Source organism: Topomyia yanbarensis, chromosome 3 (assembly GCF_030247195.1).
Source record: "Topomyia yanbarensis strain Yona2022 chromosome 3, ASM3024719v1, whole genome shotgun sequence".
NCBI classification, from domain to species: domain Eukaryota; kingdom Metazoa; phylum Arthropoda; class Insecta; order Diptera; family Culicidae; genus Topomyia; species Topomyia yanbarensis.
In genome coordinates, this window is record NC_080672.1 from 413,674,922 (window position 1) to 413,690,613 (window position 15,692).

At 37.7% G+C, this 15,692-nt stretch overlaps 1 protein-coding gene across 1 annotated transcript in view; it reads left to right on the forward strand.

Annotated features, from left to right (window-relative positions):
* Positions 1 to 15,692, forward strand: part of LOC131692982 (uncharacterized) — a 329,446-nt gene that overhangs the window by 265,815 nt on the left and 47,939 nt on the right. The gene's annotated exons all lie outside the window — the stretch shown is intronic.

The window sequence follows — 15,692 nt, forward strand, 5'->3', positions numbered from 1 at the left end:
GAAACTCGGCCCTCCGGGTCTCAGAAAAAGTTTTCAAAGTTTGAGCGAATCCTATACATTTCTTTTGTAAGAAATGTAAAAATGAAATAAATTCAAAGTAAACGTATAGGAAAATGGTGAACAGAAAACGTGCTTTCAAAATAGGTTAAATGGAAACAATGAAGAAATAACAATAACGAATTAAAGCTTAAGGAAAATGTGTAAAAAATAAATAAAACTATGTTAAATGAACAATGGGAAAAAATAAAACTACGTAAAACGGAACGCTAAAAGCTAGAAAATAAGAAAGAAAATACGAGAAAAAATTAAACAGTAAGACAAAATTAGAATGAATTGAAATACGTAAAATTGCTTTTGGAAATGCAAAAAATATTAAAAAAACCTATTTTAATCCACCTAACGGTGCAATTGTGCCTTTCTCAATCATGAACACTAGGATTTCATCGTAGTTTTCATTGTAAACATTCAAATGTATATATTACATTTCATGATACATGACATGACAACTATATACAAGAAAAGACATCAATATTTGAGTTCCAAAATTTTATAAAGGAAAATGCCAAATCGAAAACTTGAACCATCAGAAGCAGTAATCGCTTTTCATTTGAGACTAAGTTTGGTCGAATCAGTCAAGCCATCTCCGAGAAATCGATGTGGCTGTTATTCTGAATTTGGATTCCTCCGTCGGGGCTTCCGGAAACGATGATAGTGGCCAATGGCTGTTAGCGACCTAGTAAAAATCGTTAAAATCGAGATTTACTTCGATTAAAAAGTCGAGTTCAGAGCAATTGGTATACTGTTTTATTGAGAATTTTCTATTGAGAAAACCAAAAATGTGCCGAAAACGGCTCAGAAAAAGTGAAAATTTCCAACTCATCTCGGTCATAGCCATGAATATTCAAGCATCTTTCTGTGAAAAGGACGAACTTGACATGCATAATATGTGAAGTCTAGTTAAAACAAAATAATGCACTATACAGAAAATCTATGCATGAACTGTTGTCATCAATTACCATATCATGTTTTCGTATTAACTCTACCCAAGGTCCGGGATATATAGACAAAACCCGAAAATAGATAAAACCATTCTGTTCTCAACAACAAAAATCACCTTTTTACATTCATCGCAGAATTCGTTAGAATCGGGATTTGCTGCGTGATCGTACGTATCACCCTGTAATTCAGGAACCAGAACTCGGATCCACACAAAATTCAACAGCAGCTGATGGACCTTTCATTTAAAATTAAGTTTGTCAAAATCGGTTCAGAAAATTCCGAGAAACCGATTTGGAAAAATCAACAAATTTTGTTTTGTAACCATACTCTTCAACTCGTAATTCGGAACAAGATGTCGGTTGAAAATGAAATTCAATAGCAACCTATGGGAATATTATACCTTTCATTTGAATCTTAGTTTGTAAAAATCGGTTCAGCCATCTCCGAGTAACCGATGTGGACATTTTGTTAACAAATCCGCACATACACACACATACATACACACATACACATACACACATACATACATGCACACAGATATTTTGCGATCTCGGCGAACTGAGTCGAATGTTATATGAGACTCGGCCCTGCGGGCCTCGGTTAGAAAGTCGGTTTTTGGAGCAATTGCATAACCTTTCTATATGAGAAAGGCAAAAGAATAATATTTAATTAGCTTAATAAGCATGAGTTCAATGTTATCTTCATGTGATTATAATTTGCAAAGGTTGGTGGAATGCGTTTGAACGTGTAGGGAATGGGGGTTTAGTAGAGTGGGTGTGGAGGATGCGTCAGAAATCCTTCATCTTATTTCGGTATACGGGGTGGATGAAGGAAATCTGGGCGTGAGGGTGATCCAAGAAGAGGGGAGTGATGAAGGAGGGAGGTGTAAGGGCAAGGTGGGGAGGGGGGGGGAAGGGACGGCTACGCAATACTCAACTGCATATTTTGCCTTCCATTTGAGACTTGGTTTGAGAAAATCGGTTCAGTCATCACCGATGAACCGATGTGACTTTAATTGTGGAATATGCCCGGAATTCCGGACTTCCGGAATCGTCGATAGTGGACAATATATTCAAAGAATGTTTGATTGGCAATCAGTGATCTAGATCTACGATTAGAAGTAATTTGGTGACCATTTCAATAGTTTTTAGCCTCTGAGGTATTACGATTGTACCGATTTATATGGGAAATTCCAGTGTATCCTTACTAACACCCCTGTAACTCCGGAAGCAAGAGTCAGAACCGAATGAAATTCAGCAGCAGTCAATGGCATTACTGTATCTTTCATTTGAAATTAAGTTTGTAAAAATCGGTAGAGAATTCGTTGTGGAATGGGTGTGATATTAGCTTAGGAACTTGGCGGGTTCCCCGAAGGCGTCATGAACCGTCATAGGCGGCCAATGTGGTCAAAGCTGCTTTGATTGATCATTAGTGATTCAGACCCGCAAACTAGAGTAATGTTACATCAATTTTAATATGTTTTACATCATTTTAACATTATGGTGGTACCACTTTATATGGGAATTTGCTGTGTGACCGCACTCTTCAACCCGTAACTCCGGAACCGGAAGTCGGATCAACTAAAAATTCAATAGCAGCTTATGGGAGCGTTATACCTTTCAGATGAAACTAAGTTTGCGAAAATCGGTTCAGCCATCTCTGAGAAAATTGTGTGAGTTTAAATGACACACACACATACACACACACACACACACACACATACATACACACACACAGACATTTGCCGATCTCGACGAACTGAATCGAATGGTGTATGATATTCGGCCCTCCGGGCCTCGGTTAAAAAGTCGATTTTTACAGTGATTGCATAGCCTTTCTTTATATGAGAAAGGCAAAAAGGAAAAAGGAAAAGGCTATGATAAGAATAAATGTAGTAAATAGACAAATTTTAAAAATTAGATGGAGTGACATAAGAAACAAATAAAAAATCAGGGTATTAAAATATGAAACAATAAGAAAAATTAAATAAAAAAAGCAGAATTTCCTTGAAAAAGTGCGAATAAAATGAAATAACAGAGAAAAAACTATAAATAAAGGTAAGTGATAGTGATAGCAATAGAAAAAAAAAAACAAAAGTAAGGAACGTGAAAAGATGGTTAAAATAAAAGTATGGAAAGAGATAAAAAAGGTAGAATTTTAAAATTGTAGAAATACAAATGAATCCACATCTTGAAAAAATAAACCAATGAAATATTAGTATAATAAAAAAATCCATGTAAGAATGAAAAAAAAAATAGAAAACAATTGAGAAGCATGGATCAAATTTCAAATAAGAGTTGTTGTTGGATTTTACGCTACGCTGGTTTCCAAAACATTCATAATCCTATAAAAACATGAATTATTCTGTTATTTGTGTTGGTGTTTTAGCACACCTTAAAATTTTTTACAAGAATGTTGCAACTGATTTCTAGTCAATAGTTCAAAGATAAAAATAAAATCGTCACGTTCAGGAAGCGTCGGTCAAAATCTTACGCTCATAGTTGATATCAAATATGCAGTAGTTTGGAATTTTCGCTATTCTAGTTACCTCATACACAACATATTGAATTCTTAGTTGCATGCTCAAATAAAATTTTGTCGAAAAAGTATTTGGCAAAATTTTAGTCTCTGTCAAAAATCCGGGCCCCCTTCAGAACTCCGGGCCCGGGGGGAAACACACCGCCCCCCCCCCTTTTCTCGGCGGCCCTGTAAAGTACTTTACGCTATATTCTTCCCTAAAGAGAAACAGTTGGCTGAATACCTATTTTGCTGTATTAAGAAGAAATTCTTGTAAAACCACTTTTGAGTGAGAAGGGTACAATACCTAAGACACGACTAGTGTCTTCGTTTTTGGAGTTGGCGTCAATTCGGCGCTAGCTTAATCCTAGATTTGAGTTAGTTTCGGATTCTAATAAGACGAAGCCGAAACGTAAATTCCACTACTAATTTAGCTGAATTACTGCTTTGGTTTTGGATTTAACGTATATTTGGTGATCTGGTCAGTCTACCAGATACTGATGAGACAAAGTCGAAACGCAAATCCACAACTTACAACAGAATAAAATTAGTCCCTCAAGTTGTTCATTATCTGGCTTCAAGTTCCGTTCACATCGGGCATAATTGAGAAAAAAAACGATTCGAAATCTGCCCGCCAACTTCCGAACGTTCGATGTAACATGGAACTCCACATTCGCCTGAACGTACGAAAGTTGCATACGCCCAATCCCAGCGGCTGATCATCAATAAATCACCGTGCCTTTTATACTGCAGCAATCAAACCGCCAAATTGGACAATAATTTACATTTTATTTTACTTTCCCCCGGACAAATTATGGGGCCATCTGAATTCGGCTCATCCCATTAAAAAGCATCCCAATTCGTGCATCAATTTTCAGACAAAACAATTCTCACCGGGAGATTACACCCCCAAAGCTGCATGCGTACAACCAACTGTCACGTCATAAATTTCACCCAACCACCCCGCGTGTGACCGCCTCTCCCCACCTCCGCAAAATGCCGATGATAATAAATAAGTAGATAGAGCGTTAGGACCATGGTTTAGTGTCCACCATTCAATTCACACTTCCCGAATGAAGTGCCCACCTTTAAAATATCGAAAATTTATGACCCGGTTCGCGTTCCGGAAAAATCGAATAAAATAAAACAAACTTCAAAGTCGCTATCGAGCTTAGGGAGAGACCTCCAAGAACGTTCCAAAACTTTGGATTCCGTTCTACAGCACGGGCCGGTTTCGGGAAGAAAGGTGACAGACGATATTGGTGGACTTGGATTGGACCATCGTCCAATAAAAAATAAATCAATTTGATTCTCGCTTCTGTACAACTGTACAATCTTGCAGTTCCGCTAGTTAGATGCGTGTTCTTGGTCCGTTTAATGTGTCTGTGGCACGCACAGGTTAAATGAAATATCATAACTCATGGGTTTATAGTGCGGACGTACGGTGTGTGCGGTGAGATTGCTTGAACTGATGATGCTGTGGTCGGGGGCTAGTGGAACGACGAAAGGACGGGGGACGATGCGATGGAACATCTGCTTCTAATTGATATTAACGGGCGGAGAAACATATTTGTGCGAAAAGGGTGATAGACTAAATGGTGTCAAAAGATTAGGAGTAGAAATTTTCTGTTTATTTTGAAATGTTTGTTGATGGTGGTAGAACCCGAGGAACTAAAGTTTGAATTTATAAAAATCGAATGAACAAAAAAATTATTTACAATGTTTCGAAATCGAATATCCATCCCCTAGGCAGATTAGATTAAAGGTATTTCAAATACCTTCAATCAATATTACATGTATTAGTTTGAATAAACTGATCAAATTACCAACAATTAATGCTAGTTTATTCGTAAATCTCCATTTAAAGTGTCAACTAGGATTCTTCCATTCTTTTGAACATAAATGTAGTTTTGTATATTGACCTCTAACAGAAAGTTACTGGAAGAAGATGTTGGTTGCAATACGCCTCGATAGCTGTTTCAATTAAATATGAGATTTTCGGAATACTAATATTCGTTTTTCGTGTGCTGAATGTTTTTGCACTTCGCATGATTGTCACAATATCTTTTTTTGTCGTTACTAACGACTTACCTTTTAATATAGGGGCCCTTTTTCAAAATTTCGAAAGAAAAATTATGTAAGATTTTGAGCGCTTATATCATTTGTTGTACTGAATGGATTTAATCAATTTCTTCGAAAATATTTGTACCAATGTTGTATTAAATTTTGGAATATGTAGGACATTTATTATCAACGGAAAAATAGTGTTTTGAAAAATCTTTCGAAAACGACTCGGAAAAGTGAAAATTTTCAGCCCATCCCGCACAGAGCCGTCAATATGGTGCAGCAAGCGAACAATAAAATGAAAAGTTATATATAGGTCCACTACATGTTTGTTCCTATGATTATTCGTATTGGGTTGCTTGACAAGAGTAGTTGGTGGGGGAAAGCCGGCATATTTGGTTTGGTTATGCCATCAGAAACCGGACGGAAAGGAAAGGCTCATGCACGGCACGAAAATGAACGAGAAAACGATAGTAGTGTATATTAGCGAAAGCGTTACGTACATTTTGAACCTTAATAACAGGTTTTTGCAAATCCTTCCAAGAAAATCAGTGAATGTGGCAACTCTACCACTAAGCGAAAGCTACATCAAAACGAATGATGAAAATATTTTCATTTAGGGGAACATGGGGAGACTTGACCAGGTTTTCAGCTAAAACTGCATTAATCTCTAAAAAAGCCATCAATCCCTCAAAAGTTATTCAGATATAATGCGCAAAGTTATTGCGCGTCTTTATGATTTTTTGCAGAATTTTTAATTAAATTTTTGAAAAGCTACAAAAGTTTTTCTGTGATCGTTTTTTTCTGGTCAAGTCTCCCCATTGCGGGGAGACTTGACCAAGGCGTGGGGAGACTTGACCAAGGCGTGGGGAGACTTGACCAAGAGAATTTTGAAAAATCATAACAAAAAATAATGACATAAAACATACTGTAATTATTTTTTCCCTATTGTCGAGATCCTTAGGTAGCAGTAAAAAATATAAAAGAGTTGCATTTGATTTTTTAATGCATTTATTTTTAAGGATTAACTGTACTGCTTGCATTGCATGTTCACACGTCACGAAATCAGTCCTACTATTGCTAACTTTGTTTACAAATATTAAAATATAAAGACTTATGTTTGGGGTGGGATTTTTTTATGGCGTGATTAACATTAACAGTAGATATCAAAGCATAATAAATATTAGGAATTTTGTATCATTCTTCAGCTGATCGCCACTTGGTCAAGTCTCCCCATAAAATCTTGGTCAAGTCTCCCCAACATTAGTTATTGCGTTCAATGTCATGCAAATTCTAGTAATAACTATTCCAATGTTCTAGTTTATGTAAAATTATTTCACTGCTTCACAAGGATTAAGATGGTAGATTAGTACATTAATAGTAACTAGTAGTCGAGTAGATATGTCCATACAAAGTTTGATAAAAAATTACATCATTTGATGCAAATTTATTCTTTCAAACTTTTAAAATTACCTCCAAACTTTTAAAATTACCTTAAGGGATCGGAACAAGTATAAAAATATTTTTGAAAAAAAAGTTGAGAATCGAATAGAAGACGCCATAGCCGAAAATATATTTTTGCGCTTGGTCAAGTCTCCCCATGTTCCCCTATCGCACAAAAGGAGGGCCTTTCATCTGCATCAAAAAGTTTATAAATAGGAACGCCTTGATGCAAAGCGTGCTCATTCGGTGTGAGCTGCGAAAGGGGAATGATCATATGTGTGTACGCAGTAAAAACAATCGTCGGCAAGGTTTGAATTGTTTCAAAAGATTCTCGTCTTGTATCAACATAGTTATCTTCAAACCGTTCTTATTAGGACGAATGAAAAGTGGAAAACGATGAGTTGGTAACATATGACATAACAGGGGTGTCGTGACCACACTTCGAAGTTATTTCAAATCTTGCAAAGCATAAATTGACATAATTTCAATGATTGTTCATATATGAATGAAATATTTTCAAATTTTCGGGTCAACGCGGCAATAACTTTGCAATTTATAGAACAATTTTATATTTTTAGTTATCATATATTAACTGTCATCTCTTCCAAACAACTTAACCCTCTGCTGCTAACCCCGCGGATAAGGAGAATCATTGTAAAATGTCCAATACACGATTTTATGTTGTTACCTCCACTAAAACCACTTCAGAACACTCCCACCTGTCATACATGTACATTGTCTGCTTGTTGTAATCATTATATGAAATTATTGACCTGTATTCAAGGCGGAGAACTCGGTGATAAAATTTATTTTCCTGAATATACTAACGAACGGGATCCCCAGGAAAATTTCGCTGAGCCCGGTGAATCGAACTTAATGCGTAAAATTTAGCCATTTGAAAGAGATACAAGCAGAATTTTAAGAATATGATCATCGTGGTTATGTCCCGGACATTACCCGCCCCTAGTTTTTCGCTAAGCGTGTTCATTTCTGTACGCTAGGAAAAAGATTCCGATGGTCGTTTCGAGAGATTTTTACATTGATATTTCAAAGCAAGAAAATATGAAATTTGTTCATTTCATGAATGAATGTCTCAACGAGCTTAGAATCCAGCGCATCCCCTATCAACGCAGACGCCAACAACAAAGGTTCTTTTCAGAACCACCATAATTATTATAAATAGTAACTTGAAATATTCCCACATAATTCATTGAGTATCATTCGATTTGAATTACAAGTCAAACGAGTAGTCACGACACTCTGGTTATGTCCTAGGCATTACCCACTCATCTTTTTTTTTTCATAAAACGTTTATTTGACACGGCATTTGCGAATGCTTTTTTACGTCGGGGTTTCTATTTTACATAACATGTTACAAAAGTTCTTAAGACTAGCACGTTATAATATAAATTCACTTCCTAATACTAACACTGAGGATTATCATCATTTTAAATATTTTTATTTATATTCTTTTTTCTTGAATTTCATTGTGAGCCTTTTGATATTTTTCTGTAGTCTTTGTTTATTTTTTTCCTTCATTTATATCGTTTGATCTAACTTAACTAACTGCGATGAAATCTAAATTGTTTGTGCGTAGTAAGGGATAAAAAAACTAGGAACATAGTGGTGATATTTATATTTGGATATTTATTGTTTTCAGGAAATGATCTCGTAAAGCGAGGATATCACGAACAGGAACATAGGGCGATTTTCTTCGGGCATGTAAGGAGTCTATTAATTGGGATCTGGCTTTACGATATTCAGTGCAAGACCAAACAACATGTTCAATGTATTGGTAACCATCTCCGCAAGCACATTGATTAGAATCCTTGTACCGAACAATGTGAGAGTAAATCATTGGAGAAGCAGTAATATTATTATATTCGTTGAATGAATAATAATAAAATGAATCATTCTTCATTTCATGTGCTGTTCTTCATGGCAAATATTTTGTTCTTGGACAATTACAACCTGCATGCATGTAAGAACAAATCCAAGCATATTTGCATTTTCCATTTTCAAATATAAATAAGTTACCCTATACTAAGCGTTCGATATGCTACTTTTATTTGAATAAAAATTTCTTCAAGTTTGAAATTTCGAGGGACCTTTAAAAAAAGTTGAACAAATATGACCTGCATCCAGCGTAATTCTACATGACAAAAAAATCTCAAACATTCATATTCTTACCATCGCCGCCGAAAAACGGGTTGGTTTAAGTTTGATTATGAAAATATTTCATTATACCTAAAGTCAATATGTATAACGTATTTATACCTAATGGGGAGCACCCGCTGAGGAACTTATTACCTAAAAAACAAAGAAATTGATTGTAATATTTTTTTACGTTTTAACGACATTCAATTAGCTAGAGATTACTGGGTAGGGAAAGTTATGAAACTTAGAGCCATATCTCAAGTGAGAGCAAGGATGTGAAGTAAACAGATCGGAAAACTAGAAGTGGCAGGGCCATTAGAACAGGCTTAATATCGTACGGGCTTAATCTTTGCCTTCTGTTAATGAGGGTCGAGCTTAGGCAGAATAACTACGAATCACCCGAGTTCACTAACATGTGTCCTGATATCTTTTGGCATCACTCAAAAAAAAATGCTGCATTCGAATTAACAGATTAAAGAGTATTTTACTTCACTCTAGTAGGGTATCTGACTTTACCCACGAATCTTTTCTTTGTGACAAAAAATCTCTTTTTGCTCTACTTTCGTAATTTTTATTTAGGAAGGCGAGTGTAGATTACTAGTAATATTTTCTATCTATCGCAAGAACGGGACTCTTAAAATCACGGAGTCCACGGGCCTAGTCCAGTGCGCCTATGCATTAAGACGGTATTGACCGTGTCGGAAGAGGATATACACTAATAACGGCTCTCTTTTGCACAAAGGACGTTCTCTAAACTTATCTTATAACCCTCTCCCATAATTATCATTGTGGTTGCACGATCCGGATACTCCGAATAATGTCTTCTATCAACTCCCATGTTACTCGATATTGGGTCGACAATCTCTAGTCTCCTTGAACGCTCACTGCAAGCGCATATACCTCGAGTACACACAGCCAGCAAGTGCGAGATCTGCCCCAATCTCTTCTAAGTTATCTGCTGAGCATAATTTTAGCTGGCCTTTCATACGGTATTCGCGCTACATGTCTAGCCAATTGTAATATTCAGTGTTTTCCAAGGTCAACATGTTTGTATACTTGATAGAGTTCGTGGTTCATGCGTCTGTGCCATTCTCCATTTTCTATTGTTTCGATAGTTCAAATTCCCTGCGTACGTCTATGTCCATGCCTCATGGCCGTAGAGAGAAACAGGGAGTATCAGTGATTTGCTTAGCTCAAGTTTTGTGCACTAATGAGTTTCAGCAGATTACGAAAAACCACAGAAAGTCCTATTTGCAACCGCAGCACACCTTTCTACCTCGCAGTTAACTCCCTTTTATAATGCATCAATTCCTCTCGCGCTTGTTGACACCCTTCCGTTGAACAACAGATCTTCATATCGTGCCTTCGAACTATGTTGAACAATAGATTAGAGAGTGCATCGCCCTGCTTCAATCCATCCAACGTCACAAATGAGTCAGATGTCTCTCTTTTGACGCTTGATTGCGTTTGATCCATCCAGCGTCAATACGAATCAGCTTAATCAGTTTTGTCGGAAAACTATTTCCAAGAATTAGCTGCCATAGTTCGTTCCACTCTTTTGCACATACAATTAAGTTTGCTAGCTTTACCTTGTTAGCCACTGTTAGTTTATGAATTTTTCGTTGGGAATTCAATTCGTTACAAATGAATTCCAAACCGTCTCTACGACTTGTTTTCCTGGACACTGTTATATCCTGGTTTACCTTATTTAGTGCCGGATGGGGAAACTGATTACCTGCGGATGTTCCTAAGGCGGCGTGCTGTCATCACTTTTATGGACCCTTGTCGTCGATAGTTTGTTGAGAGAACGTGATGAGCCTGGTTTCATTGATGATTATCATAAAATGATCACCGATGAATAACATTTTTTTAATGTGGTGCAGTAAGCCTTATGTGTAGTAGATCAATGGTGTCTTCTTCATTGATTTTGGAATAATTCTAAGCTTCAAACTTAATTTGTAGACATCAATTTTAGAATTTTGGGCACCTGGAGAGTCACATCAGCTAAACAAATTGTACGATCTGCAAAGAAACTGCTTCAATTATTTGGATCAACCCTGTAGTAACAATCTCATAACAGCACTTTTGCCATAGTTATCTTAGAAATAAGAGAACTTTCGATTGAATATGACACCGAACTATGCTATATTTCTGACTGAGGAGAATAGTTTGGTTAGTAACCTATGGAGAAAATTGGGTGAGTCATTTTTTGCTCGTGAACAGCACAAAACCTAAAACTAAATTAGTAGTGAAATTTGTGCTTCAACTTATGACCTTTTCTTGCCGGACATCACGTCTGACTTGCTGTCAAATCGTGTCTCCGTCTTTGAAGCTAGCGTCAATCCGGCGCTAGCTTAGTCTTGTCACTAAGTTAGTGTTGGATTCTGATGAGAGGAAGACACAATGCAAATTCCACAACTAATGACACCGAAACTCCACAATTCTTGGCAAATAATGTTTTATGTTATATCGTCTTTCTTTTCGATAGTGGAGTGTCTTTTACGCTCTCGCAGATTGAGAGTGTTATGACATCGTTTGTCACTTTTGACGTTTGTAATTTTCTATTTGCTCAACCATTCCGAACTAAGAAACGCTTATGAATCTTGTTGGAATCGTTAAAAAAAATTTAGGTTAACCCATAAATGAGTGGCTGAGAGCAAGTGTAGGTTAAAAATTCACTGGAGCAATAACGGTATATGTTTAATTAAGAGCAAACCTAGTTTAAGTACCACCCCCTTAGAATGGTTGGTTTAAAAATCGTCCAACGAAGGACGTTCGGTGGGCCAACGCTGCACGACGTCCAAATAACCGTACAAAAGATGTTCATCGTTGGACCGATGTTGAACGATTTTGAAACCATTTTTTGGGCTTTTGTTCTGAGAGGAGAAATATTCCATTTTTATCCAAAGAATGGTTTCAGAAATTATTTATCACAAATTAAGGAAAACTATTATCTAAAGAGGGTGATCAGTAGACATCGAAAATTGATGATCACCACCATTTTGAAATCCATATTTGTGTTGCATTGGAAGGGGTGTCATATGAAAAGGGCTGGTTAGTAGACATCGAAAATTGATGTTTAATGCCATTTTGAAATCCAAGATGGCGACTTCCGGATAGCACAAAATTCTTACTAATTTGTGGTAACTGGAAGTCGCCATCTTGGATTATAAAATGACCATAATCATCAATTTCCGATGTCTACTGACCACTCCCTTTCAAATGACATACATATTGATGATGGATCTCACTATTTTGTAATAACTGGAAGTCGCCATCTTGGTTTTCACTGTGGCGTCAATGAACAATTAACGCTGGCTACTGGCCTATACGGATCCTATATTTCACGATTTCTAGGGCATCAAAATGGTTATTAAAATTTCATCATCCACACGTCCGAATAAAAAGTATTCTGAAAGCCTGTTATGAACCTATGTATTCTTTTCTTAGCGCAAAACGGGTTAATATTCTATACCTTTCTTGCCCTAAATTTTTTTTCGAACAATGTTTGCACTAATTAATATTTTACTCATTTTTGCCTGAAGTTGGGATAAAATACAATTTCTGATCTAACAGAACCCATTTTTGCTCTGAACAAAATTTTAACCCATTTTTGCTCACAGCTAATATTACTCGAATCTATAAATATGGACAGCATACTTTAACACAGTATCAGTTATTTACAGACACGAAAAGGACTATCTTGTGTGTTACCATGGCTCATAATTTAGTGCGTTAATTGTCTATTGGCGACATAGTTGGAAGTTGGCGACATACCTGGAGCTTGGCCAATACCAAATTCAAAAAGTCGGTTTCAATTTTATGCAATATCCAATTTATCAGAGATAGTTGTTACCTAAAACAAACTGGCGAAGCAAATTTAAAGTTTTCATTTGTCATGTCCTGTAACCAGCAGCTGAATCACATTCCGAAACTTTAGCGAAATCGTTTTTGAGGCTTAGCTGCTACTCAAGGTTATATCATTCCTCTGCGAATACAAATATTCACATCTACAACACTCGAAACTAAGTTATATCTCGGGTTTAATAGCTGCTAGTTGCTGTCTAAAAGAAAATCAAAATATCCTTTCTACTAAAATCTGTTTCACATGTTGCTGGTCAATTCCAGCGACTAATTCATTTAATTATTTGGTCATTTCTGCAACATTTCAAATCGCAGAATATGATCGAGTTTTTTTTTAATTTCTTGAATTACAATCTCGAAGATTCATTTCCGTTGTTTCCCGGTTTCCAATAGCAACTACAATCGACCCTCCGATGGCCTTCGGACGATCATCTATGAATGAATCGCCTGTAGACTATTTTTAGCGATGAATCATATCAATTCTTCTTTCTAAAAAAAACCCATTCGCTACCCGCCATTGCTCATCGCAAACAGAACTAGGTCCCACACCGGTTCATGATTGACAGCCGTAGATGCCCGATCCGAATCTCCATCGGATGGCGCTATGCAAAACGATGCGCGCGCTCGCGCCCGTTTAAGCCGTCCGGATGATGCGCGATCCGTTCAATAATGCGGTCACGCGCATCTTTACGTGATTAACCATACCACGGCGGCACAGCTCCACACCCAAAACCTAGCATATAGTATCAGCGAACGTGAATCTTCTCGACAGACAGCCAACGACGGCGGCGGCTGGATCACATTTCACCGCCCCGATTCGCGCACCCTCGCGTGCCACAGAAAATCGTGACCGAGGAGCGCGGTTTCACGCGCCTAATTGGGCTCGGAACGGTACAAGTTTTCAATTATGATTGTCCAAAAAAAAAAAAAATTATAGAAATTGTACATATGCAAACAAGTACGAAGCTCGTGCGTAACATATTTCCCACAGTAGGTCACCCACCGAGTCCCGGTGGGCAAGTGAATGAAACTTTTGGTACAACTTCGTTGCGTGAATGAACGAACCTACGCACTGCGGGGTCCGCCGAAATAAAAGAAAAACTTCCTTTTCGACATCTGGCTGAGGTACAGGGAAAAAACCCACACACCGCACAAAAACCAGACCAGGCAATGCGTTTTCATTTTATCTAGCGATACTAAACGGCCCCGGACGAAAGCGTAAGCGAAATGAAAGAAAGAATGAACGAACGACAAGGTGTAAAAGATGACAATAATAAATGCGACGTGTCTACAAAATTAAATATCAATAAAAATAGAAAAAAATGGGTCCTCAAGCGACTTTAGCGTGCGTGTCGTGTGTGAGACTTGTTGATTCTTTACGAGCGATAGTGATAGGCAAAGAGATAGCATTATTTAGAAGGTTAATGGTTGTGTTTTTGATGGTGACGAATGCATTGAATTAGATGACAGAATGCAATGCATGATCGCCACTTGAATTGACAGTTGACAGTTGACAGATTGTACTTACGGTTTCCGGAACAGGAACGACGATGCAAAACACTACACTTCACTACCCACTTTTTTGCGTGATTTGGTAACATTTATCAGAACGGTACATAGAGATTGATGTCCCGAAAGTAAACGTTAACCAAACCACGCTGTGGTAAAGCCTCGACAGCTCGTCTGTCTATTTTCAACGGTTTGCTACCTACGCAGAGCCGGTTGCCCCACTAATTGAACCGAGTAACCTTTTGTGGCTGCACCAAAGCGGTTCCTTTGCAGGTTTTCGAATTTCTAAAGGGCCTAAAGTGGGTCGACTATTAACCCGAAAAACAAATGACTGGCCGTAACTTATCGATCTGTCACCACCAGTTAGACGAACGGGGTGAAATATTTGCTTGCCAACAAACCGGCGGGATCGTGTGATTTATGACTTTTGGTTTTTCTTCTCTCTCTCTCTCTCTCCCTTGCTTCACCTTACTTGGGTCTGAGGGGGAACGTTGAATCGTCTCAGTCGTCGAAGATCCGTCTGCAACGATTTGCCGTGTGTCGTTTTTATGAAAATAAATGAACTTCCGTTCGCTGACAATCATCTGTCCGCGGGGTTTCGCGTTTTCCTTTCACTGAATAATTGCCTTTAATTGAGATAGCTTGAGATCCAAAAAAAAATGTGTAGCGTTACAGTTTTTAACGAGGTGTCAACACATTTGTCCCGAATAAAAACTTGCCACAGTCAGGAGCGAATCATGTTTTGAACATTTTCATTCGTGCTTTTTTGTGAGTGCCATAAATTTAAGCGAACAAAAATGTTTTCGTCCCACCGAAATCAAAAACTGTGCCTGCGAGCTATCAAACTCAGCCCACGATCCTCGTTAGTCTTTGGACGCGGCCTCATGATGGCTCCCCAGCCCTAAAATGTGCTTATTAACACGTTCGAGAAAGTTAATAAGAAGATCGACTTTACGACTTTTATCAAGGCGAGAAATTGATGCACCGTTTTTTTTTGTTTTAGAGGGCTCTCGAGTTTCAACTTCCTACGTGTCTGCGTCCTGAGAAGGCGGTAACCGGGTTAAGATTTATGGGTCCCCTTTTTGCATAAACATCTGTCTCCTCATCGCACCAGCCAGAATCACCAACGATGATATGTT